At 39.9% G+C, this 25,263-nt stretch overlaps 1 long non-coding RNA gene across 1 annotated transcript; it reads right to left on the bottom strand.

The window, feature by feature from the left end:
• Positions 1-85: 85 nt before the first annotated feature.
• LOC112581585 lies at positions 86-23,389 on the bottom strand. The gene is made up of 3 exons (XR_006547996.2): positions 18,749-23,389; positions 5,546-5,710; positions 86-141 (listed from the first exon to the last, which is right to left on the bottom strand). It is a non-coding gene; the product is annotated as an uncharacterized LOC112581585 (long non-coding RNA).
• Between the last annotated feature and the right edge of the window lie 1,874 nt (positions 23,390-25,263).

Here is a 25,263-nt window from a genome sequence, read left to right as displayed (position 1 = left end):
CAATGTCTTTTAATACCCACTTTAATCCAGCTATACCTAGAGCTAAATAAACTCAGAATTCCCAAGTATTTATACAAGTTAATTACCGTTCAGTTTTCAGTTAGTTTGAGATGAGTTTCCATCACTTGTATCCAAGAAATTCTAGAATAAAAAATATATGTATTTAAATGTTATTGGTACTTAACATTTGTTGATTCTATTAGTATAGACTAACAGGCATAAATGGACTTATATGAGAGAACTTTAAGTAAATGAGGTAATAAAAACAGAAATGATTTTAGATGTCTTATATCCTCATATCTAGGGCTATGACAAATTTTATACTTTAAATTTTTCCATAGTTTTTAAAGTTTAGTTTTTCCTAATGTGTGTAGGTGGGGCACAAGCATGTTTAACAAAAAGAAGAAAAAGGTCTGCTGTATTTTGAAAAATTATTTTCAAGTTCCAAGAAAGATAGGTTCTAGTCACTCCTGGAAAGGAACTTGTTTTGACACAGATTTAATGCCAGTGTATAAAAGAATAGATTTTAAAAATTAAGCTATTTATAACATATGTGGGAAAAAATGAGCAAGGGAGATTAAATTTGTAATTTAAATAAATATAGTAATACATACAATTAAGGCTCAACTACCATTCAATGCCCTCGGCAAAACAGCTACTTTGCTCTAAGGATTCTAGGACACTATATGAGCATTAAATAGTGTGTAAAAATGTGTATAGGAATTTTATGAGACACTTCGCACTAATCATCAAAAAATGAACAAGGACACTCACCTCCACTTCCCTCCTGGTAAGTCCTACAATGACAGTAAAAGGAATAATTTACAAGGTCAAACCACAAGGATAAGCAGAAGTGGCAGGAAGACAATAGCAATAAAATTTGGAAGAATGTGTTGTGTGTGAATGAGTAGCAACTTGTTGGCAAATGTGAGGAAGCCAGAACCTAACCAGCAGTGGCAGAGTGTGAGCAAGCTAAGCTCTTCCAGGCTGCGGGCCCTGGGAAGCTCTGGATGGGAGGCACCAGGGACCTGTGGCGGTTCAGGTGGGTGGAAAATCAGAGTCACTAAGCAAAGAAAAAACAATATATAGTAAAGGGAAGACAAATCTATAAGAAAGGAGATGTAATCTTAATATATACTAGATCAGCTGTCAAGCAGACAGTGTCAAAATAAGCACTGAAAATTGATATAATAATGAAATATTTCTAGATTAGGAAGATGGGAAAAGGGGATATGTGCCCAATTGTAAGAAAGTCAACTCATCTTCAATAGTAGGAAGGAAAGAGAAAAGAAATAAATTGAACTATTAAGAAATAGTATTAGACAAGTGAACTTATATACAGAATAGAAATAGACTCAGACACAGAAAACAAACTTATAGTTACTAAAGGGGAAAGGGGGAGCGGGGAGGAAGAGATAAATTAAGAGTCTGGAATTAGCAGATACACACTTCAGTTCAGTTTAGTTCAGTTCAGTCGCTCAGTCGTGTCCAACTCTTTGCGACCCCATGAATCGCAGCACGCCAGGCCTCCCTGTCCATCACGAACTCCCGGAGTTCACTCAGACTCACGTCCATTGAGTCAGTGATGCCATCCAGCCATCTCATCCTCTGTTGTCCCCTTCTCCTCCTGCCCCCAATCCCTCCCAGCATCAGAGTCTTTTCCAATGAGTCAAGTCTTCGAATGAGGTGGCCAACGTACTGGAGTTTCAGCTTTAGCATCATGCCTTCCAAAGAAATCCCAGGGTTGATCTCCTTCAGAATGGACTGGTTGGATCTCCTTGCAGTTCAAGGGACTCTCAAGAGTCTTCTCCAACACCACAGTTCAAAAGCATCAATTCTTCGGTGCTCAGCATTCTTCACAGTCCAACTCTCACATCCACGCATGACCACAGGAAAAACCATAGCCTTGACTAGACAGACCTTTGTTGGCAAAGTAATGTCTTTGCTTTTGAATATGCTGTCTAGGTTGGTCATAACTTTCCTTCCAAGGAGTAAACGTCTTTTAATTTCATGGCTGCAATCACCATCTGCAGTGATTTTGGAGCCCCAAAAATTAAACTTTGACACTGTTTCCACTGTTTCCCCATCTATTTCCCATGAAGTGACTGTATATAAAACAGATAAACCACAAGGACCTACTGTATAGCATAAGGAAATATATTCAATGTATTATAATAACCTATAGTGGAAAAGAATCTGCAAAAGATAAATGTATATGTGTGTATACATATATACATATATCTACATATATAAATATAACTAATTCGCTTTGCTGTATACCTGAAAATAACACAACACTGTAAATCATCTACACTTTAAAAAATAAATAGTATTATAGACATGTTAAAGAAATGTGAAGCTAAAACAGGAAACAGTTAAAAGAGATGTAAGTTGTTGTCTATGGAGAGTGAGAATCAGTAGTGATAAAGACTAGAACAGAGTGCTAACTTGCATTATGACATTAACTTTTTTACTCCGTGGTGGAGAACATATGTTACTTTAACAATGTTAAATTAAAGGAACTATAAGCATTGCTAAGTGTTAATATACTTACTTGAAGAATTTTCTATTTTTCTGAGTGTGTATTAAATTTGTAAAGGTTTAGAGAGTGCAAAAATGAATTACACGTTAAAACACTTAGAACCCATGAAATGTGCTTGTGGGACATTAAAGAGATTGAGTAGACTCTAAGGCCAAGGTGAAACTCTAACAAGATGATGAGAAATACTTCAAAAAGAGGAAAATGAATGAAAATGAGGAAAGTGAAAAATGCTAAGTCTAATCGAACAGAAGTGCCAGATACAACCAATATGTTATAGTCCATATGGGAGAATATAAAACAGGATATAAATATGAGTTCTCCATAATAAAACACTGAGAAAAGAGTAAAATGAGAAACAAGAGAATAAATACCATAATATTTTATGAATCACTATTATGACTTGTTAAAATGGTATATATTAGTTTAGATATAGTATATGAAAAGCCTTGAAGATATGTTAAAGTCTATTAGCAGAAAATTACCCTCCCCCAAAACTGACTATGCCTTTCATAAATTCTTCTTTTTTGTGTATTTTGTTTTATATTTTTATTTTTTTAATTATTAAAGTATGATAACACCTTTACAAAAGACTTGGAAAATACAGAACAAGGTTACATAGTGCCACTATATTTATTTTTTAAGTAGATAAGGATTTTTGGTTGGAGTTTCAATATAAAACTCTCAAAAATTAATGAATATATAGAGAAGTAGAATGGAGAAGGCAATGGCACCCCACTCCAGTACTTTTGCCTGGAAAATCCCATGGATGGAGGAGCCTGGTAGGCTGCAGTCCATGGGGTCACTGAGGGTCCGACACGACTGAGCGACTTCACTTTTACTTTTCACTTTCATGCATTGGAGAGGGAAATGGCAACCCACTCCAGTGTTCTTGCCTGGAGAATCCCAGGGACGGGGGAGCCTGGTGGGCTTCCATCTATGGGGTCGCACAGAGTCGGACACGACTGAAGTGACTTAGCAGCAGCAGCAGCAGAGAAGTAGAAGGATCTAGTAGACCTGAAAAGCACTGTGGACCAATTCAACATAACTAAGATTTACACAATTTTCACACAATAGTAGGATACAAAGTCTATCCAAGTTCCCATAGACAATAAACTAGGAGACACTTGACCATATCCAGGAATGTAAAACAAGGTGCAAAAAATTCATGGTCTCAAGGTATTGAAGTTATACAGAGTCTGTTCTCTTATCACTGTGGAATTATGTTAGGAATCAACATAAAAAGATATTTGAAAATAACCCACATTGGAAGCCTCAATAAGATTAGACTGAAAAAAACACAGAGGGTGACTGCAGAGAGGAAAGCATTTAAATGAGAAATTAGTAACGAAATGAGAAATTACTATTAAAAATACTTTAAACAAAAATCCCATGTATTCGTTTCATGGATTCTTTGAAGTCCTTAACAATTTTCCAACAACAACATGTTCATAGCACAATGCTGTACACTCATCCATGGATGGTTGAGCTATATATTTTTTACATAAATAAGGGGAAAAGATACTGAGTCAAAACAAAAGCAAAGAAAATAGTTCTCTCAGGCATGAAAAAATATTTTGTTGTTGTTCACTTGCTCAGTCATGTTCGCCAGGCTTCCCTATCCTTCACTATCTCTCAGAGTTTGCTCAAACTCATGTCCATTGAGTCAATGATGCCATCCAATCATCTCATCCTCTGTCATCCCCTTCTCCTCCTGCCCTCAATCTTTCCCAGCATCAGGGTCTTTTCCAATGAGTAAGAATACTTAGTTATTTCCAATGAGTAACTAAGAATAAATACTTAGTTACATATAAAATAATGTTTAAAGAAGTCCACATGACCTTATACAAGTAGGGAAAGACAATTCTGCTGACCTTAACATATTAAAGAGAAAAAAAAATCCAGGAAAAGCAGGAAAGAGTTATGATGAATGTATCATTGGGCAGTGAGGTGCAAGCCAAAATTTTTCAGACCGCCCTATCTATAGGTAATTTGGGGCTTCCCAGGGACTGGCTTGAGTTTAGAGGTCCAGAGATCCTCAAATGCCAATGAAAACACTTTAAAAAGTAGTTTTCCCTAATAAGCTTTTAAGCCAGATAGTAAAAGCAAGTTGGTTATGTACCTTCTGTCTCAGGCCACACAGTCACATTTGAGAATGGGCTTCCCTGCTTGCTCAGTCAGTAAAGAATCTGCCTGCAATGCAGGAGACCCAGGTTCAATCCCTGGATTGGAAAGATCCCCTGGAGAAGGGAATGACTACCCACTCCAGTATTCTTGCCTGGAGAATTCCAGGACAGAGGAGCCTGGCAGACTACAGTGCTTGGAGTCACAAAGAGTTAGAAAGGACTGACTGAGTGACTAACACTTTCACTGTTAGGTAGGAAGTAAGGCAAGAGCAATAAGAGGTGGCCTAGCTGAAAAAGTGCCAAGCTCATCTGGAAATCCCACCCCAGACATGCCCAAGTGCTGCCCAGGAGCACTCACAGATATCCTACAAAATAACCACAGAGACTTTTCCAAATCAGGGACATGCACCCTTGACACACAGTCGTGTCTTCAAGGGAGACACAGGAGCCCATTGCTGCTGCTGCTGCTGTTAAGTCGCTTCAGTCATGTCTGACTCCGTGCGACCCCCTATCCCTGGGATTCTCCAGGCAAGAACACTGGAGTGGGTTGCCATTTCCTTCTCCAATGCATGAAAGTGAAAGTGAAGTCACTCAGTCGTGTCCGACTCCTAGCGATCCCATGAACTGCAGGCTACCAGGCTCCTCCGTCCATGGGATTTTCCAGGCAAGAGTACTGGAGTGGGGTGCCATTGCCTTCTTCCAGGAGCCCATTAAGGGTTCACAAATATTCTCTATATACATCTGATTATAACAGATTGAATTATGGGAAGGATATATGTAATAGAGACCAGCGTTATGTAACTTGCAACTGTCAATCAAAACTGTCAGTCCACGCCCTCCTAGATGAACATGTAAAAGCCTTGTGTTGAAAACCCCTTACCTCATCATTCCAGTGCTTCTCTTGCTGGAAAGAAGCCACCTCTCCCTGGGGCTGTTCTTTCTGTTCTTTCTTCAATAAACTTGTTTTTGCCATGGGTAAGACCTCAGATTCTTCTCTGTGTCTTCACCAAGAACCAAGGCCCATGAGGAAGAGTCCTCTTCAATTCTGTCAGGTAACAATATTGGATAACCAATTGCAAATCATTCTTTGAGTGCTAATTATGGGCCAAGCACATGTGTTACATCCTTTACAAATTCAACAAATGTTTATTGAATATCCTCTAGGTGCCAGGCACTGGGGCTATAGTTGTTACAAAAACAGACAGTATGCCTACCTGAAGTTTATGGTCTAGTAACTTACAGAACGAGCACTTACACAACAATGGGAGATGAGGAAGGAAAGCCCAGACTGAGGAGGGAAAGGAGCAGAGAAAAGCCATTGTTGAGCCCTCGCAAAGTAGTATGAGGGGAAACTCAGAACTTGCAGGAAAATCTGGGGAAGAGCACATCTAGCTGAAGAGTGGGACACAGATGGGAGCTGGTAAAGAAGACCAAGGAAAGCTGCGGCCCTGTATCTGATGGGGGGCCTGGGGCTCCTGTAGGCCAGCAGGGCAAACTGGGCAGAAAAATCTGGAGGCAAAACATAAGAACAGGAACAAACTAGGACCCACTAGCGCATCTGCCTCTGCCTCTCACTGCAGCCAGCCCCAACTGCAGGCAATGACAGCTGCCACTTCGCTTTCACCTCCTAAATCTTGCACGTCTCCCACTTGCCAACTCTAACCATAAAATAAATGTAGTTCCAGCTTAGGTCAGGCCACAGCATACAAAACCAGCACTGTCAAACTGGTATCCCACTCAGTCTTATGCCTCTAATAGGCATATTTAACCTGCAATTGCAAACCTAGCTTTCCCCAAAGATGACGCAGCTGTTCTTGGCATAAGGGAAAACACCCTAAGTGGCTTCCCAAATGAGGACATGAAGTCTCATTGTTCACTTTATCTTTGGGGGATGTCCATTCCTTTTCTAGACAAATCACACTCACTCCCCATAAATATGCTATGAGATAAGCTGAACTACTAGGAACATATTTTATATGCACTAATAGGAAAATGGAGAGTCGGGTGTGGGGGCAGGCGGAAGGAAAGGGTCCGGTATTGTATAATTTACAAAGTGTGGTCAGTTGCTCAGTAGGGTCCGACTCTTTGTAACCCCATGGACTGTAGCCCGCCAGGCTCGTCTGTCCGTGGGGATTCTCCAGACAAGAATACTGCAGTGGATTGCCATGCCCTCCTTCAAGAGATCTTCCCAACCCAGGGATCCAACCCAGGTCTCCCACATTGCAGGCGGATTCTTTACCGTCTGAGCCACCAGGGATTTGCAAAGTACATACCCAAATAACGGAGAAGGCAATGGCACCCCACTCCAGTACTCTTGCCTGGAAAATCCCATGGATGGAGGAGCCTGGTGGGCTGCAGTCCATGGGGTCGCGAAGAGTCGGACACAACTGAGCGATTTCCCTTTCCCTTTTCACTTTCGTACATTGGAGAAGGAAATGGCAACCCACACCAGTGTTCTTGCCTGGAGAATCCCAGGGACGGGGGAGCCTGGTGGGCCTATGGGGTCACACAGAGTGACTTAGCCGTAGCAGTACCCAAATAAAGAACCAATTCTCCAGCAAAATCTGAATTTTTTCTAGAAGAAATTCAAATTGTGACTGGCTTTGGAGATGGCGGTTTGGTAAGGTACCAACATCCCTAAGGGCTGCGCTAGGCGCGAGGGGAGGGAGAAGCTGCAGAGCGCCTGTTGCCCTCCAGCCTCGAGCCAACGCCCTGCAGGATACGCCTGGAGCTACCGCTCTGAGACCTGAGATCCAAGGAGTCCGGTGGAGCCGCCTGACACCACAAAAATTCAAGAGAGGCTTTTGCGCTACACATACAAGTTTTATTTTGAGACCTTATCCTAATGAATTACCATGAATGTGTAGCTAAACATTGGTTTTTAAAAGATGGAAAGAAAAAGTGTAAGGAAGTCGCTCAGTCGTGTCCGACTCTTTGCGACCCCATGGACTATAGCCTATCAGGTTCCTCCGTCCATGGGATTTTCCAGGCAAGAGTGCTGGAGTGGATTGCCATTTCCTTCTCCAGGGGATCTTCTCGACCCAGGAATCGAACCCGGGTCTCCGCCTTGCAGGCAGACGGGCAGACGCTTTACCATCTGAGCCACCAGGGAAGCCCTTTAAAAATGGAAATCACCTAAATAAGAGTAAGGGGATTGGTTAAATTACTGTAGCTCGAAAGGACAAAATCATACATACAACCATTAAAAACGATTTTTTTAAATATTGAATAATATAGAAGGATTTCCATTATTATATGTGATTAAAAGCAAATACCTAAATAGTATGCATGGTGTGAGCATGTTTCGTAAAATTATGTAGGCAAAGGAAAATAAGGTTCAAAGCACCGAAAAGTACTTATATTGACCCTATGTAGTAAGAAGCCATTAATGATAAATAGAATAATATTCAGCTGTAAAAAGAAGGAAATCCCGCCATTTTTCAACAATATGGATGGATGTTGAGGACATTGTGTGAGTGCATACTAAGTTACTTCAGTCATGTCCGACTCTTTGCAACCCTATGGACTGTAGCCTTCCAGGCTCTTCTTTTCATGGGATTCTCCAGGCAAGAATACTGGAGTGGGTTGCCATGCCCTCCTCCAGCGGAGCTTCCCAACCCAAAGATCAAACCCAGATTTCTTTTGTCTCCGGCAATGGCAGGCAGGTTCTTTACCACTAGCACCACCTGGGAAGCCCTACTAAGGGCATTACAGTAAGTGAAATAAATCAGAGAAAAACAAATAATATGATCTCATATACGGACTCTAAAGAAAAAAACCTCATGGATACAGAGGACAGAGTGATAGTTGATGGGGACAGGAATAGGTAGCTAAAATAGGTTAAGGGTGTTGATAGGTTCAAATTTCTAGTTATAAAATAAATGGGTCCTGAGAATGTAATGTACAGTATGGTGAGTATAGCTAATAACATTGTACTGTCTATTTGAAAGTCACTAAGAGAGTAGATCTTCAAAGTTCTATTATAAGAAAAACTTGTGAATATATGTGGTGAGGGATGTTAACTAGACATATTGTGAGGATCATTTTGCAATATATGCATATATTAAAATCATTGTGTTATACAGTTGAAACTAATATAATGTTATATGGAATTCTATTTCAATTAAAAAATAATCACCTAACTCAATTCACAGAAAGGAATTTACTATTAGGAAAATATAAGCAATAAAAGAATAAAATGAGGAAAGTATTTGCAAAACATAGTCTCTTCAATATGTCACCAATTCTTTCAAATCAATTAGAAAATTGAAGACATATTGAGAAAAGGAAATAAAACTGATTTTTAAACTTTTGACATATTTGATCTCACTCATAGTAAGAAAAATGCAAAATGAAATCAAATCTAAGTATAATTTTTTAAGCCATATGCTTGGCAAAGTTCAGAAAGTTTAACACATTGAGTTGGCTAGAGTGTAGGAAAACATTCTAATGTACTGCTGGTGGGAGTATAAATTGCTAAAACTTCCATGAAGTGAAATAGGCAAATGAAAATTTCAAATGCATGTGCCTTTGTACCCAACAATTTTACTTAAAGGAATTTAACCCACAATTATATTCAATCATGTGGTAATGACATGTGTAAGGATATGTATTACAGCATTTCAGCATTTTTCTTAATAGGAAACAATTAGAAACAACTCAGGGACTGGTTAAATTATGGCATAGCTATATAATACAATATTCTGTGACAGTTAAAATACTAAGGTACCCCTTCATACACTTATTGGAGAAGGAAATGGCAACCCACTCCAGTATTCTTGCCTGGAAAACCCTACGTACAGACAGAGGAACTTGGTGGGCTACAGTCTGTAGGGTCACGAAGAGTCAGACATGACTGAGCATGCACACCCTCACTCATACACTTATATGGAAATGTCTCTAAGATACATTAAATGAAAAATTTAAGATTTATAATGGTGTGATAATTGAACACTCAGTTCAGTCGCTCAGTCATGTCCGACTCTGCGACCCCATGAATCGCAGCACGCCAGGCCTCCCTGTCTATCACCAACTCCCTGAGTTCACTCAGACTCACGTCCATCAAGTCAGTGATGCCATCCAGCCATCTCATCCTCTGTCATCCCCTTTTCCTCCTGCCCCCAATCCCTCCCAGCATCAGAGTCTTTTCCAATGAGTCAACTCTTCGCATGAGGTGGCCAACGTACTGGAGTTTCAGTTTTAGCATCATTCCTTCCAAAGAAATCCCAGGGCTGATCTCCTTCAGAATGGACTGGTTGGATCTCCTTGCAGTCCAAGGGGCTCTCAAGAGTCTTCTCCACCACCACAGTTCAAAAGCAATTGAACACTACCACTGCATAAAAATAAAATTAGAAATGTGTGTGCATCTACATGAGTCTAACTTTGTATACACACAGATTGTATACACGCTGACACAAAAACACCTATATGGTCATAGAGCACATCACAACAGCAACAGCAATCTGATAAACTGCTTCCCTCCAGGATTGAAGACAGAGTCGACAAGCTCCTAGAAGTTAATTAAGTCTAGTTTCTTGCCTCAAACTTGCCCCTTCTTTCATTTCTTCATATTCGAAAATATCCCACCACTTATCCCATTGACTATGTCAGGAAAGTTGAACTCAGTTTTCTTCCTTCTCTTTTCCTCACCTTCCCTGAATTAAATTAATCATCAAATCCTGCTAACTTGACCTCCAAAACATATCTCTACTTTGTCTACTTCTGGGCAGAAGATGTTAGTTGTCTCCATTGTTCATTGTCCCCTTTGTCTTGAGTCATAAAATCCCATGTTTTCAACTAGACCTTTAGTCCTATAATAATCATTTTATTTCCCTACACTTCTTAAAACCACATGGGGCCATATGACTAAGTTCTGGACAATGATCTGTAAGTAAAAGTATCATGTATAATTTCTATCAGTTCAGTTCAGTTCAGTTCAGTCGCTCAGTCATGTCCGACTCTTTGCGACCCTATGAATCGCAGCACACTAGGCCTTCCTGTCCATCACAAACTCCTGGAGTAAATGCCCTTAAAAGGAGGGGGGATACCCTTTTCTCCCTTTCTTCATTCACGTTAGCTGTAATAAAAACAATAAGGCTGGAATCGGAGCAACAATCTTGGACTAGGAGGTAGAGACTACATGCTGGAAAACAAGATAGAAGGATCTAGTCCCTGGTATAGATGACTGTGAAGCCACCAATCTAATTCTATGCTGACTATGTGCATATCAATTATGTGAGCAAGAAATAAACATTGTATCTGCCCAACCTACTATAGTATAAAGTTTTTGGTCAAGGCTACTCCTAATTTCAAGTGATAAATCATCTTTCCATTTCAACCGTCAACCATACGGGCCAAGCCCAGCCCATCTCACCTGAAGCACTGTAATAGTGATAATAATAACTGTAATCGTGATAAATAATAATAATAGTAATAATAACTGTCCCTGACACATCCAATCGTGACTTCTATTCAATTCTACACACTCCATCTAGGGTATTCCTATAAAAAATATACATATGATTAAATCACTATGTTTACAATCCTTTACTCATTTTCTATTTGTTTCAGGACAAATTTAAAATTCTCAAGACAGCCTATTCAGTCTCACACTGGCCCCTTCAGCTCATCACTTGCTGTTTCCCGCCCCACAGTCAGTTGCATTCAATGTAAACCTTTTCTCCCCAGTCCTTATTGCCTAACTGCTACTAAGCTTTCAGGTCACTGGTAATTTGTAACTTCCTCGGAAATTATAGTGAGGAGCCACTTCCTCATGACATCTTGAGCTATTTGTATAGCCCTATACCAAAGCCACTCTGCTTATTTAACTTATATGCAGAGTACATCATGTGAAATGCCAGGCTGGATGAATCAGAAGCTGGAATTAAGATTGCCAGGAGAAATATCAACAACCTCAGATATGCAGATGATACCACTCTAATGACAGAAAGGAAGAGGAAATAAAGAGTCTCTTGATGAAGGTGAAAGGAAAAAGTGAAAAAGCTGGCTTAAAACTCAACATTCAAAATCTAAGATCATGGCATCCAGTCCCATCACTTCATGGTAAATAGATGGGGAAAAGTGGAAGCAGTGACAAATTTTATTTTCTTGGACTCCAAAATACTATGCGTGGTGATTGCAGCCATGAAATTAAAAGATGCTTGCTCCTTGGAAGAAAAGCTATTACAAACCTAGACAATGCATTAAAAAGCAGAGACATTACTTTGCAGACAAAGGTCTGTACAGTCAAAGGTATGGTTTTTCCAGTACTCATGTATATTCATATCCATGAGAGTTGGACTATAAGGAAGGCTGAGTGCCAAAGAATTGATGCTTTAGAACTGTAGTGCTGGAGAAGACTCTTGAGAGTCCTTGGACAGCAAGGAAATCAAACCAGTCAATCCTAATGGAAATCAACCCTAAATAGTCATTGGAAGGACTGATGTTGAGGCTGAGGCTCCAATACTTGGGCCACCTGATGTGAGGAGCCAACTCACTGGAAAAGACCTAAACCAGCCAGCTCCCTGATTCCATATTAGGTGAAAATACCTACCCTGTAGCATCCTAACCTAATCCTCCAGCAGGAATTGTCTTTGTCTTGAGGCTAGAAAAATTGGCTACTAGCCCACAAAAGTGTTGCCTCTCCCTTGAGCCAGCCCACTATTTTAACAGCATCTCCCATTCTAATAAACTCTATTCTCTTCTCATTCTGCCTCGTGACTAGAAATTCTCTTCCAACTCATGCACAGACCATGACATTATTCTTGATAGTCTTTTTTCTCCTTCCCACCTACAAAATTTTTTATGCAATTTTCCTTTAATGTAGGAGTTTTGAATGGTGTATGATTCTAAAGTGCCTAGAGAAAGGTACATTCCATGGTCCAAAGAGCGTTTTCTTTTTCATTAAACTTGAAGAGATTTATTCAGTACATCTTCTTTTTGGTCTGTCACAAATTTAACCAATTTGTCATTTCACTAACTTAAGTCCTTTTCTTCTATTCTCTAGGCCCTTTTGACCTGTCTCCTTGACTAAACAGGAAGCTCTATTAGGGTAAGAGGATGATGCTTGTCTCCCACATCATTCTATCCCTTCTATCTTAATATTGTTTGGGACATATTGAAGTGTTATAGAAATCATTGCCCAGTGATTGAAGACAAGGAACCATCCTTGCCACCATTTTTAATATACTTTTTTCTTTCTTTTTTTTTTGTATCATATACCACCGACTCGATGGACATGAGTTTGAGCAAGCTCTGGGAGTTGGTGATGGACAGGGAAGCCTGGCGTGCTGCAGTCCATGGGGTCACAAGGACTCAGACACAACTGAGCAACTGAACTGAACTGACTGATAGGAAGATAAATGTGGGACACTTCCATTTCGGAATTATTGCATACCAAATTTTGAACAACTTCAGCACGCTGAATAAGTATAGCATTCTGAACTTTAAAGCAAACTTTTCCCTTCTTTTCTACCAGTGGACTAAATAGAAAGTAAAATCATATGTTTTACCCTCATAAAAGTTTTGAGAAGGACACAAAAACATTTCATCTGGGCCATTCTAGTTCTGCTGTCAAGGAGTTAGGCATCTGGATGTCAGTGACCCAATTCTACAGTGGCTTTTTAAACTCAAGATGCTCCAAAATGTGTGTCTCTATAAAGAGTCTGTCCTTGCCAGTGGCAATGCCAAAAATGAATCCAGATCACATTGCTGAAAATCCTTATATATCAAACAGGGTGCTAAAGACAAAACAGGAATTTTTGCTTTATATCAAAAAGTTTTAATTGAAGATACAGAATAATATATCCCTGTACTGTCTAGATATTTTATTTGTATGTTTTCTATTTCCTCACCCCTTGAAATGGCAAAATATTTTAGGATTTGTATTTATTTTCTTATTTTTTGAGATTATGAAAACTAGAGACTTTTCTAAAGCCCTGGGTCTTCTACATTTCGACAGAGAGTGTTGGGAATGAGTCACTTCTAAAAATTATAATTCCAGGTTCTACACCCCTACACATCACTATATATTTTCATTGCTCTGAAAATGTCTTACACCACCTTAATAAACACACACATTTTGCTAGGTTTTCCTCATTTGGTGAAGACAGCCATCTTGTTAATATCTCTAAGCATTGTAGAGTTATTTAAGCTCTAGATAAAAATATCAGAATCTTTTTTTTAATATTTTCCCCTGTAAGGGGCAGGGGTGGGGATAGGGAGAGGAGAGAGGGGGGGAGAGGGAGAGAGAGAGAGAGAGAAATCAATTTAAACTTAAAATAAAATGTTCAAAATCAAAATTTTTAATGGAATATAGAGTTCCTTAGGAGATCTGTACAGAAAAAAATATTTCTATAAGCAAAATAGTACGAATATTTTCTGCCATTCAAAAGAAGTAAATCTAGACATACAGATGGCTAACAAACACATGAAAAGATGCTCAACATCACTCATTATCAGAGAAATGCAAATCAAAACCACTATGAGGTACCATTTCACGCCTGTCAGAGTGGCTGCTATCCAAAAGTCTACAAGCAATAAATGTTAGAGAGGATGTGGAGAAAAGGGAACCCTCTTACACTGTTGGTGGGAATGCAAACTAGTACAGCCACTATGGATAACAGTGTGGAGACTCCTTAAAAAACTGGAAATAGAACTGCCATATGACCTAGCAATCCCACTGCTGGGCATATACAGTAAGAAAACCAGAATTGAAAGAGACACGTGTACCCCAATGTTCATCGCAGCACTGTTTATAATAGCCAGGACATGGAAGCAACCTAGATGTCCATCAGCAGACGAATGGATTAGAAAGCAGTGGTACATATACACAATGGAGTATTACTCAGCCATTAAAAAGAATACATTTGATCCGTTCTAATGAGGTGGATGAAACTAGAGACTATTATACACAGTGAAGTAAGCCAGAAAGAAAAACACCAATACAGTATACTAACACATATATATGGAACCTAGAAAGATTGTAACAATAACCCTGTATGTGAGACAGCAAAAGAGACACAGAGGTATTGAGCAGTCTTTTGGGCTCTGTGGGAGAGGGCAAGGGCGGGATGATATGGGAGAAGGGCATTGAAACATGTAAAGTATCATATGTGAAACTAATCGCCAGTCCAGGTTCAATGCATGATACAGGGTGCTCGGGGCTGGTGCACTGGGACGACCCAGAGGGATGGTACGGGGAGGGAGGTGGGAGGGGGGTTCAGGATGGGGAACACATGTACATCCATGGCGGATTCATGTCAATGTATGGCAAAACCAATACAATATTGTAAAGTAAAATAAATAAACAGAAAAAAAAGTGAATCTAGTGATAATGAAAGGCAATCATAAATGTGATGTCATGAGTTGTTTTCTTCATCAATGTAATATCCCACCAAGTATGAAAACCAAAACATCAGTCCACTAGTTTTGATCTGTGTTTGTTCAAACAGCTAAATAATTTGCTGAAACTTTATATATTTTTCTATTTCTTTTCCTTTCCCTTCTGCTCATACTTTGTTGAATTGATTTGAGGGCCAAAAGTAATCATCTTCTGTAACTTCAGCTCTCCATTTTGATATATTTCTACTGACCTTTCCTTCAAGTCATTGGAAAGACAAATCCCATTGTCTAAAAGTTATGAGTTGTGTGCTGCTACGGCTGTTTCTTTTTTGCTGAGAGCAATCTGTCCAACCACCCTCTGCCCTTCAAAAATGAATTTCCACAAAACTTATAGTTCTCTAAATTACCCTCACAACATTTTTCAGGTGATTAAACTGTTCCATATTTCCATTAGATGTCTCAGAAAAATCCAAAAGCAATTGAGTTTGTCACTGATGCAATTGCTGATAGTAATAATAACAGCTAGTATTTGTTGAGGACTTACTCTCCTCCAGGTAACGTGTTAAGTATTTCATAAGTGCAATTCCATTGTATCTTCCCAACAACTCACTATTAGTCAAGAATCTTTGGATTGCAAACGGCAAAAATGCAGCTCTAAAATTCTGGAACATAGTTAGCTAAAGACATGACACAGCCTCAATGATATCATCCAGACACTTTTTTTCTCTCCACTCCACTTCCTTCTAAATTGCCTTATTCTGAGGTTGTCTCTGTGTAATTATGAGATGAATGCCATTAGCTCCATGTTTACATCCTATCAGCAAAACAAACCTGCTGTGAATTGATTTGTATCACTCCCAACTAAATTCATACGTTGAAGTCCCAGCCCCCAATGTGACTGTACTGGAGATAGGGCCTTTAGGAGGTAGTTAAGGTTAAATGAAGTTGTATGGTTGGAGCCCTGGTCTGATTGGCTTGGTGCCTTTATAAGAGAAGAAGACACCAGAAAGCTTGTGCTCTCCACCATATCTGGACACAGAGGGGAGGCAACCACCTACAAGCCAGGAAGAATACTCCCCAGAAACAGACCCTACAAGCATCTTGATGTTAGAAATCTCAGCCTCTACAACTGTGAGAAATAAATCTCTATTGTTAAGTTGTCCAGTTTATGGTATTTTGTCATGGCAGCCCAGCTAACTAATACGTAACCCCAAAGGAGTTTCTCTAATAACCTCAGCAAAAGTCCCAGAACTGATTCTGAATTGCCTGGTTCAGGTCACGTGTCCACCACTGAAACAATCGCTGCAGCATGGGTTTTCCTATTGCCAGGTCTGTGTTACCTGCTGACTTTTGAGCTCCTTCTGTGAGTTCAATCTTACTTGAACTATTTGCATCAAAGTTAAGGGGAAGTTATTTTCTATAGGAAAATTATTACTAAAAAGACCTAGGAGAAATTGATACAAAGGAAAACAAAGCAGAAGTAGATAGCTTCACATACACTGTGGAAAAGGTATTTCCATTTTCTTTAAGAGGAAACAGGCTGAATGAGATGAAATTACTTGCTGAGAAATTCAAGTCTGGCATATAACAGAGCTGGGTGGAATTCAGATTCTCAAGTCTGAACTCTGAGACACCGTACTTTTCAGCCTTATTGATGCTGAGGACCTTAGGGAATGATATATGATGCTATTTAAGCCTTCTTCATGGTCAACTGCTCTGCTTCCTTTATCACCGGAAATTTAGCAATGTGCTAAATAAGTAATATGCTTCTTTCTCTATAATTTTTATCAAAATGATGAAAACAACCCCCCTCCAACCAAAATAAAAACAGGAAATGATAACTTTTCTGGATTGGATCAACGATCTATTTAGTCCAACAGCATCTTCAACAATACATTGGGGATGTAATTTATCCCTGATTATCATATTAACAGGAACAACATTCTCAAGCATTTCAGGGTCCTTTAATCATGGCTCTTTTATCTGTGAATGTATCAAAATATTTTTAACCTCTTAATATTTCTTTCTACTCACTGTCCACCCAGGAAGTACAGTATCTCCTTTTGTTTATCCTAATCATGTCTCACTTAAACTCCAAAGAGACTGCTCTCTCTTGTTTTCAGGATTTAGTGAGGCAGTTTCTGTTGATAGCCAGATTAGACCATTGATCTTAGAGATTAGCTGGGGTTTTATCTCCCAAGGCACCTCTCTTTTTTCCAACCTAGATCTTGGGCAGTTAAGCTTATCTTTATGAGTCATCCCTCTCATGACATCTTTTCTGAAAAAAATTCACTTAGCAGTTGAAATGTGGTTCAGAATCATTTAAGGAAAAACATGTTCTAAGGCAAGTTTCCAATACAGGCAAAGACAAAGCCATCTCCATGTCTCTGGTCCCGATCAGTTGGTAACAGAAATCGTTGTGCAGTGGGGAAGACAATGGAGAAGCTGGCAAGGGGTTGGTAAGAAATAGACAGTTGAAGGACTCCTTACCCATTGGATTTATAATAAAGCTAGGTTCCACAACAGAGATGTGAGGCTATAGCGTTTATCAAAACCCTTCAGGCTATTTAATTATGGGCATTGTCACAGTTTATTACAATCTTGGTGCAAGGGCAAAAGCCTCTAGTGAGGTGATCAAAAATGCATTCTTTATAGGAAAATGTTACAGGGAAATATACAAGAAAAGAATGTTTGCTAAAGATGCTAGATTTTTGAGTCAGTCAGCAGGGTAGATACGTGACAGTTTTCCTAGAACAAGATTTTGTTCCATTAATATTTACCAGAAAACTACTTAAGCATTTTACTGGAATGTTCATTTCTTCCCAAAAAAGAGGTAGCAAATTACATCATATACAAAGATTCCTTCCTGCACGAGGTTTGGGGCAACTTCTCTTTCATAGTAGTCACAGTGTTCAATGATAATGGTGGTCCAGTGGTTAAGACTCCTTGCTTCCACCACAGGGGGAATGGGTTCAATCCCTGGATGGGAAACGTAAGATTCCATATGCCGCACAGCCCAAAAATGAAAAAATAAATAAAAATCATAACACCTCAAAAAGTGTGCTTTCTTAAAAATGTAAATCATTAAAAATAAATGCAATGGCCATGGGAAATCACGTGACAATGTTTAGAAACTGTATAGCAGAGTGGTTCTGAGTGTGGTTTTGCAGCCAGACAAACCTAGGTATTCAACCTTAAGCCTCAGTTTATTCATATGTAAAATGAAGCTGATAATCACTACCTTGTTGGGGAGAGAATATTAATAAATATTATTTTATTCTTGCTTCTTTCTCCCAATGTTTGTAATTGATCACTTTTACAATCATTATCATAAACAATAATATTATTACTGTAAAATATTCATAGAAACCAGGACCTGTGTTTATATCTATCATGGTCCCTTTCAAGGCCCGAAGATAAATTTTAAAAATTTAGAAAATCTGTACACCGGGATCTTAGGGAATATTAAACGTTGAGTTTCCCACACTATGGGAGTCAGGCAAATTCCTAAAACAAAAAACTTTGTAAGTAGAACTGTTTCCTCCCAATAGACCATTGCCATGGCAATTCACTAAATAAAACAAACTTGAAGGAAATATTTTTAATGCTTTCTTGCTCAGTGGCCTTGGTTCAGAGACCTTTTTTGTCTTCTAAATGGACCATCAGCCAGTTCCTGCTACCTCCTATCAAACATTGAAAATCCAGATCAATTCAGGTTTATACTTCATATAAGGAAACATACCTTCATCCTCATCTCCACCTTCAAACTGGGACCGTAGTAGACCCGAGGTTTGGTGGCCTGCTTATTCATCCGTGGAGTCCTCTCCATCATGAAGCGACAAAGGGAATCCATCTGGCCACTGTCTATTCATTTTGGGAGTCCCCTGAGCAGCCAGGACAGAGGCACAGAAAGCCTTCCCTCAAATACATCAGTCCTCTGTATGATCAGTCACGTTGCTCCCTGGCAAAGGCAATGTCTGTACTTTAAGATGTAAATTAAAGAAGCATTTCATAGGAAAGTAAACATTGCACTTTTCAATGCTGGATTAAATTCTTTTCCGTTTTATAACCAATACTGCACTTATATCACCTGTCTCAACAATCATCACACTTTAGTGTAATTCCTTGTTCATCTGACACCCTCACTAGACTGTGAATTGGGGATTCCAAAGAGAGTTATGTCTGCCTTGCTTAGTGCTATACATGTGGAGGCCAATATAGTGCCTGATGAGCAAATATACAGAGGTTAGGTGAACAAATATATATTTAATTATAGTTAATTGCTTGAAATTGTGAAAAATAAGATGTATGGGACAATTAAGGAGAAGATTATTTTATCTAGGTTACCGCAACAAGGAGAATGTTCATTTTGTCAAAGAAAGGGAGGGAGTCTGGGTTTTTACAGAGCTGGGTAAACAAGGGTGTTTAGCAGTGTAAGAGCACATAATAGGCCCTTCCACGTGGCACGATTGTTGTATCAAGTCAACAGAAAAGCAAAGGGTATCCTTCCCAGGACACCATCGTTTCCTTATCAGCAGATGCTTCCACCAGTGCCTGAGGCTCTTGGCTGCTTCTCACTCTAGGCTGCCTGCCAGGTCCTGGTAATTTAAAGGGCCCTCACTGGCTCCCTCCCACCACTTTCACTTATCAGATGATGCATACTTATCAGGCCATCTCCCTTGGAGGCCTGTTCCTATCCAGCACAGTGCCAAACACATGTTTCACATAGTAGGTGCTCCATAAACATAAATTAAATTAAATTAATGCATGATCAAGAGGCTGAGCTTTAGAAAATCTAACATCATACTTACAACAGTTGTCCTTGTTTTCCCTTTATAATACACATATTTGGCTGCAGAAGCATGTAGGTTAATGTCATTCGGCAAGAATTTATCATGATTCCATGAGTCTCTTGTGTCCCATTTTAGAATCATCCTTTTAAATTTTTTTAATGTTCCTGTTCTAAATGCATTATGTCGCTCATGTCCACACTTACACTCATCTACCACTTTCCTGCCCATTAGCACAGCTTCCTAAGTCTCCCCTGCTCATCAGGGAATCAGGACTCATCAGCTTGGTTTTTCCCTACTCAGAAGAGTTCAGCATTAGCTGCAGACTTGGAGATATCACAGTACAAAGCCTTCTGCAGAACCTTTATAAAGGCACTAACTAAGGCTGACTCAGACCAACCCCTGAGGAACCCCACTGTGCTTACCCTTTTCCTTCTAAACAAATGTGCATTTCTACCTACTCATTTTGCTCCCTGTCTCTAAGCTAGTACCAAATCTGAGACAAAATGCCCTTACCCACTCTACAGTGACAGTGAAAGTGTACTTTGGGGTCTCACAAAGCACAAGCGCCACCTGAGGGGCAGCAGCAATTCAGTGCCGATACGACGTTATTGTCATCGTCATGCCATCTAAGAACCGTTTTAACTCAAAGGTTAAATCCTGTTCCCACAGAAATTCAGGCACAACAGAAGGCTGGTAGAACCGAGACACAATGGAATATTTGAAGCCCGAATTCCATCAAGAGCACTTATTCAGTAGAGGGGGTTTCAGAATCCTGAAGACTTCATCATGATGTGCCCCTTTGGGAATGTTGCATTCTTCGGAATGAGGCTTTGTCAATTGCTTACAGAATCCTTGGAGAGCTCTAGGCAAACTAACATTCTTAATATCTATGAGCCAAAATGACTCTCTTTGGCTCAGTTTTGCATCTGTGCTAACTTTAACATTTGTTAACTTTGGGAGTCACCAAGAAGGATGCAAGAGCTCCTCCTGTTCAGCACCTTCTTCTATCACTACTGCCTGTAGAATGCCTCTCTGTCTTCAGACTTCTCACACTGTAATGCAATTATCTGCTCATGTATTTCTCCACTATCAGAACATGATTAATTTATGGTGGGAATCATATTATATTCATCTCTATGTCACAGGAGCCTAGCACATGTAGGTACCTACCACATATTCCTTGAATGAGTGAACGGATGAACAAATGAATGACCAAACACACCACACCGCACTCATCCCCATCTGCAGCCACTCGCAACAGGAGCCACAAAATGAGAGCAAGTTTATTAAGGAAACTGGGCAAGTAGTCAATGTGTTTCACACCTGCTGAATGGAAAAAGCACAGTGACCTGCACAAACATCCAAGTGAGCACACGGTTAAGTTTCCAACTCCTTTTCTCTGCCCACTTCTCCTTTTCCTCTGACAGTTCCTCCCAAGACAGAAGTAAAAACTCTCACGCCAAATACTACCTGCCTACTAGGTTGACACAACAAAATATGACAGATGGGGGGGTTACGTAACAGAAATGTATTTCTCACAGTTTTAGAGGCTAGAAATCTGAGAGCAAGTTGCTGGCAGGTTTGTTTTTTCCTGAGGCCTCTCTCCTTGGCTTGCAAGATGGCCACTTTCTCCCTCTCCTCACGTGGCCTTTTCTCTGTGTGCACACATTACCCGTGTCTCTTCTTGTAAGGACACCAGTCCCATTGGGTTAGGGCCACACTCTTATGACTTCATTTAATCTTAAATACCTTATAAAAGGCTCTGTCTAAAAATATAGGCACAAGGGGCATTAATGCTTTAATATATGAATAAGGAGAGGACAAATTCCATCTATAACTACCCCACACCAACAGTAGCCTCAGGGTGGCTTGGGCTCCAGACTGACATCTTACCCTTTTCCCTCCTAGCCCCTACCGAAGGGTTTTCTCTCAATTCAAGTCAAAGCTCCCACTTTCAGGGCATTTTTAGGCCGCTTGCATCTATTCATTCAATAAATATTTATTGAATACCTATTGTGTGCTTGGCCTTTGAGGTGTATCAGTAAATAAAACAAAATACTTAATCTTAGGAAACTGCGATAGTAGATGGTGATAACAGACAATAAATGATACTGTAAATTACACAGTTACAAAAAAAATAACAACAGGTAAGGAAGGTTGCAGGTGGGATAAAGAGGAAGTTTACAGCATTCAATAGAGTGGTCCAAGTCAGCCTTATTGAGAAAGTGATGTCTGAGTAGACATAAAGAAGATGAGGGATTAGTCCCAGCATTCACCTTGGGTGTAAAAAGATGCAAAGGAGACAACCAGGCAAAGAGCCACAGCCAGGATATGCCAGGACTGGAGAAGCAGCAAGAGGCCAGCGTGGCAGGAGAGAGAGACTGCAAGAGCAGCAGGAGGTGAGGTCCAGGAGGTAACAGCTGGGGATGGGGAAGCAGCGCTGGGGGGATGGGGAAGCAGCGCTGGACCATTACAAGCACTTGGACATTTACTTTTAGCATGACTGGATTTTGAACAGATTAATGACTTCGTCTAACTTATATTTTAAAAGATCACACTTGACATCAAAACATCAAAAGGGCAAGGGTGGGGCGTAGTAAAAGGGTAGAGTTTTTGTATGCAAAGTTAAGTTTTTATCAGCATAAAATGGACTATTATGTACATGTATATATATACATAGTCAAACAAAAAACTATCGACTAACTACACTCTATCCTGCAAAACTGTCCTTCAGAAACAAAGAAGAGATAGACTTTTTCTGACAAATTAAAGCTGAGGGAGTCACCACCACTCGACCTCCCTTACAAGAAATGCTGAAAGTCTTCAAACTGAATAAAAGAATGCTAATTAGTAACAAGAAAACATATGAATATATATGACACACTGGTAAAGATAAACATATAGCCAAATTTTTAAAACCCTAATACTGTAATATGTTAGAATGTTAACCACTTAGCTGTAGTACAGTTAAGAGTGAATCACTTTAAGTGTGATGTCAATAGGTGGCTTGCCTGTAATGGGGAATTGCTTTTATGACATTGGTTTCCTCTTACTTTATTTATTTAGCTGTGTGGGTCTTAGATGTGGACTGTGGGATCTTGGTTGTGACACAGAATCTTTTGTTATGGTGCGCAGGCTTCTCCAGTTGAGGCGCGAGGGCTCCAGGGTGTGCGGGCCAGTAGTTGCCGCGCATGGGCTTAGCTGCCCTTCAGCATGTGGGGTGTTAGTTCCCTTACCAGGAATCCAACCCAGCCCTACTGCATTGGAAGGCAGGTTCTTAACCACTGGACCACCAGGGAAGTCCCCGCAATGGGGAATTTTTGAACAGAGACGCTTCCTGGTATAATCCAGTTTATCTCAGTTGACACCCCTGCAACCACCTGCTTCCAAGCCTCATCCCCCTGACAAAACCTTAACCTGCCCCTCTACTTGACTAACTTTAAACTGGTTACTTTCTGACTGTAGGCCCACTACTGATCTCCCTTTTCCTAGAGCATTAACTTTAGAAAATTTGTATTGTAAATTATTTCTCTGCCCCTTTGAGACATAACACTTCTACAACCTGGGCTTCTCAGGTGGCTCAGTGGTAAAGAACCTGCCTGCCAATTGCAGAAGACAAGCGTCAGGAAGATCCCCTGGAGAAGGAAAGGGCAACCCACTCCAGTATTCTCACCTGGGAAAGCCCATGGTCAGAGGAGCCTGGCACGCTACAGTTCATGGGATCACAAAGGAGTCAGACACAACTTTGCAACTACACAACAACAACTTCTACAACCTAAGAATCATTCTCTAGGAGGCAGGGGAGGGAAGGGCAGTCCTTGAAAATGTAATCATCAAAAAAGATCAGGTCCGTATTTCTCTCATCTGTGGGCAGTAGGAGGCTGATGTCAACAAGCAAACACATGTGGCCTAATCACCTCAACCAACCTCCTCCTAATACCTTCAGTACCTTCCCATGAGCTCACCTCAATACTAAGACCCTCCAGGGACTTCTCTAGTGGTCCAGTGGTTAAGGCTCTATACTTCCAATGCAGCAGGCGCAGGTTTGAGACCTAATCAGGGAACTAAGATCCCGCAAGCTGCGTGCCCAAAAAAAAGTAAATTAAAAACAAACAAACAGAACCCTCCAGCCTTTTTTTCCCATGGAGCTCACTCTCTCTTCTGTTGTATCTCTATTGCAATTAAACCCCTACCTAGTCTCAAATTAAATCTTTCTTGCCTGTTTAACTCCACCCAGTACAATATTTCGTTGTCAACTTTTTCTCTTAGGTCGACTTTCTCCTCTTTAAGCTCTCAGCATCACCCATCCTGTTCTCAGCAGGCCTAGGGAAGTCTCAATCAGAGCAATGTTTCCCAGCTGCTCCTTTGCAACTTAACTAAGAGCAACAACAGCCTAGGAGAGGTGCTTGAGTTTCTTTTGTTATAAGCAAACCTGAGAACAGATGCCAAATTGCATTATGCTGTAAGAGGATGCACTCTTCCTTTTATTTCTTTTTATCTAAACTGTCCCAGTTACCCAAAGCTCAATTTTGTGTTTGTGTAGAAATAAAAGTCCTTTTCTACGTTCCTATATCCTAGTCAAAACAAACCATTTTCTGCCAGACAAAATCTGGCAAAGGGACAGCTTTAAAATGAGGAAAGAGCACCAGATTCTGGCCACTAATCAATTGATATAATCTTAGGGAAACCTTCACCCTGCTCCAAAAATTCTTTTCTCTGCTGAGTAGTAAAGAAACACAATTACCTTTCATCTCGCATTCCCACTAATTACCAGGTCAAATGACCTGACTCACACTGTGAGAGGGACCAAAGCCAACTCATTCTGAGGAGGATATTTATATAGTTACAGGCTCCATGTTGCTCTATTTATTATCTTGCCTGCATAGCTGAGAATACATTTTTTGCCATCATTTTTAAGCACAAGAAAAATAGTAATTTCATTACTAGTAGAAACTTTGTAATTCCCTTGGAATATATGTTATTGCTACACTAATCTAAAACATGAAACTATTTTTAAATATAAGAGTACAGTAATGGAAGGGGAGTGATTAAGAAAAACAAGAGATCCAAAATGAATAACCTATATATAGAGATATCTTACTCAACTCATGAGCCTAGGGTTTTATTAAGTTATGTAACAAGTGGGGGAAAATACTCATTCTTTCTCCTTCCCCCTAAACTCTGACAATTGCCCCGCCTTTCTTCCTATCTCCTCACCTACCTCTCATTTCCCTGCTTCATTACACTGATAGCAAGAATGGCTAGAAATCAGCAAGAAAGTCTAGATTCCCACAAGAGAGGGAAAAAATAATTGTGAGAGAAAATAAGAGAGAGGAGACAGAAAAGTAAGTCTGGAATTGGAAGAATATTTAAAGTTGTGAGTTGAAAGAAATTGAGAGCTTCTGAAAGCAGCTTTTGTCCATGAGGAATATTTTAAGAGAGGCAATGATAGGGACACATATTT

The sequence above is a fragment of the Bubalus bubalis genome, chromosome 23 (assembly GCF_019923935.1).
Source record: "Bubalus bubalis isolate 160015118507 breed Murrah chromosome 23, NDDB_SH_1, whole genome shotgun sequence".
Classification (NCBI taxonomy): domain Eukaryota; kingdom Metazoa; phylum Chordata; class Mammalia; order Artiodactyla; family Bovidae; genus Bubalus; species Bubalus bubalis.
Note: the sequence above shows the minus strand (reverse complement) of the source record. Positions and strands in the feature narration are given on the sequence as shown.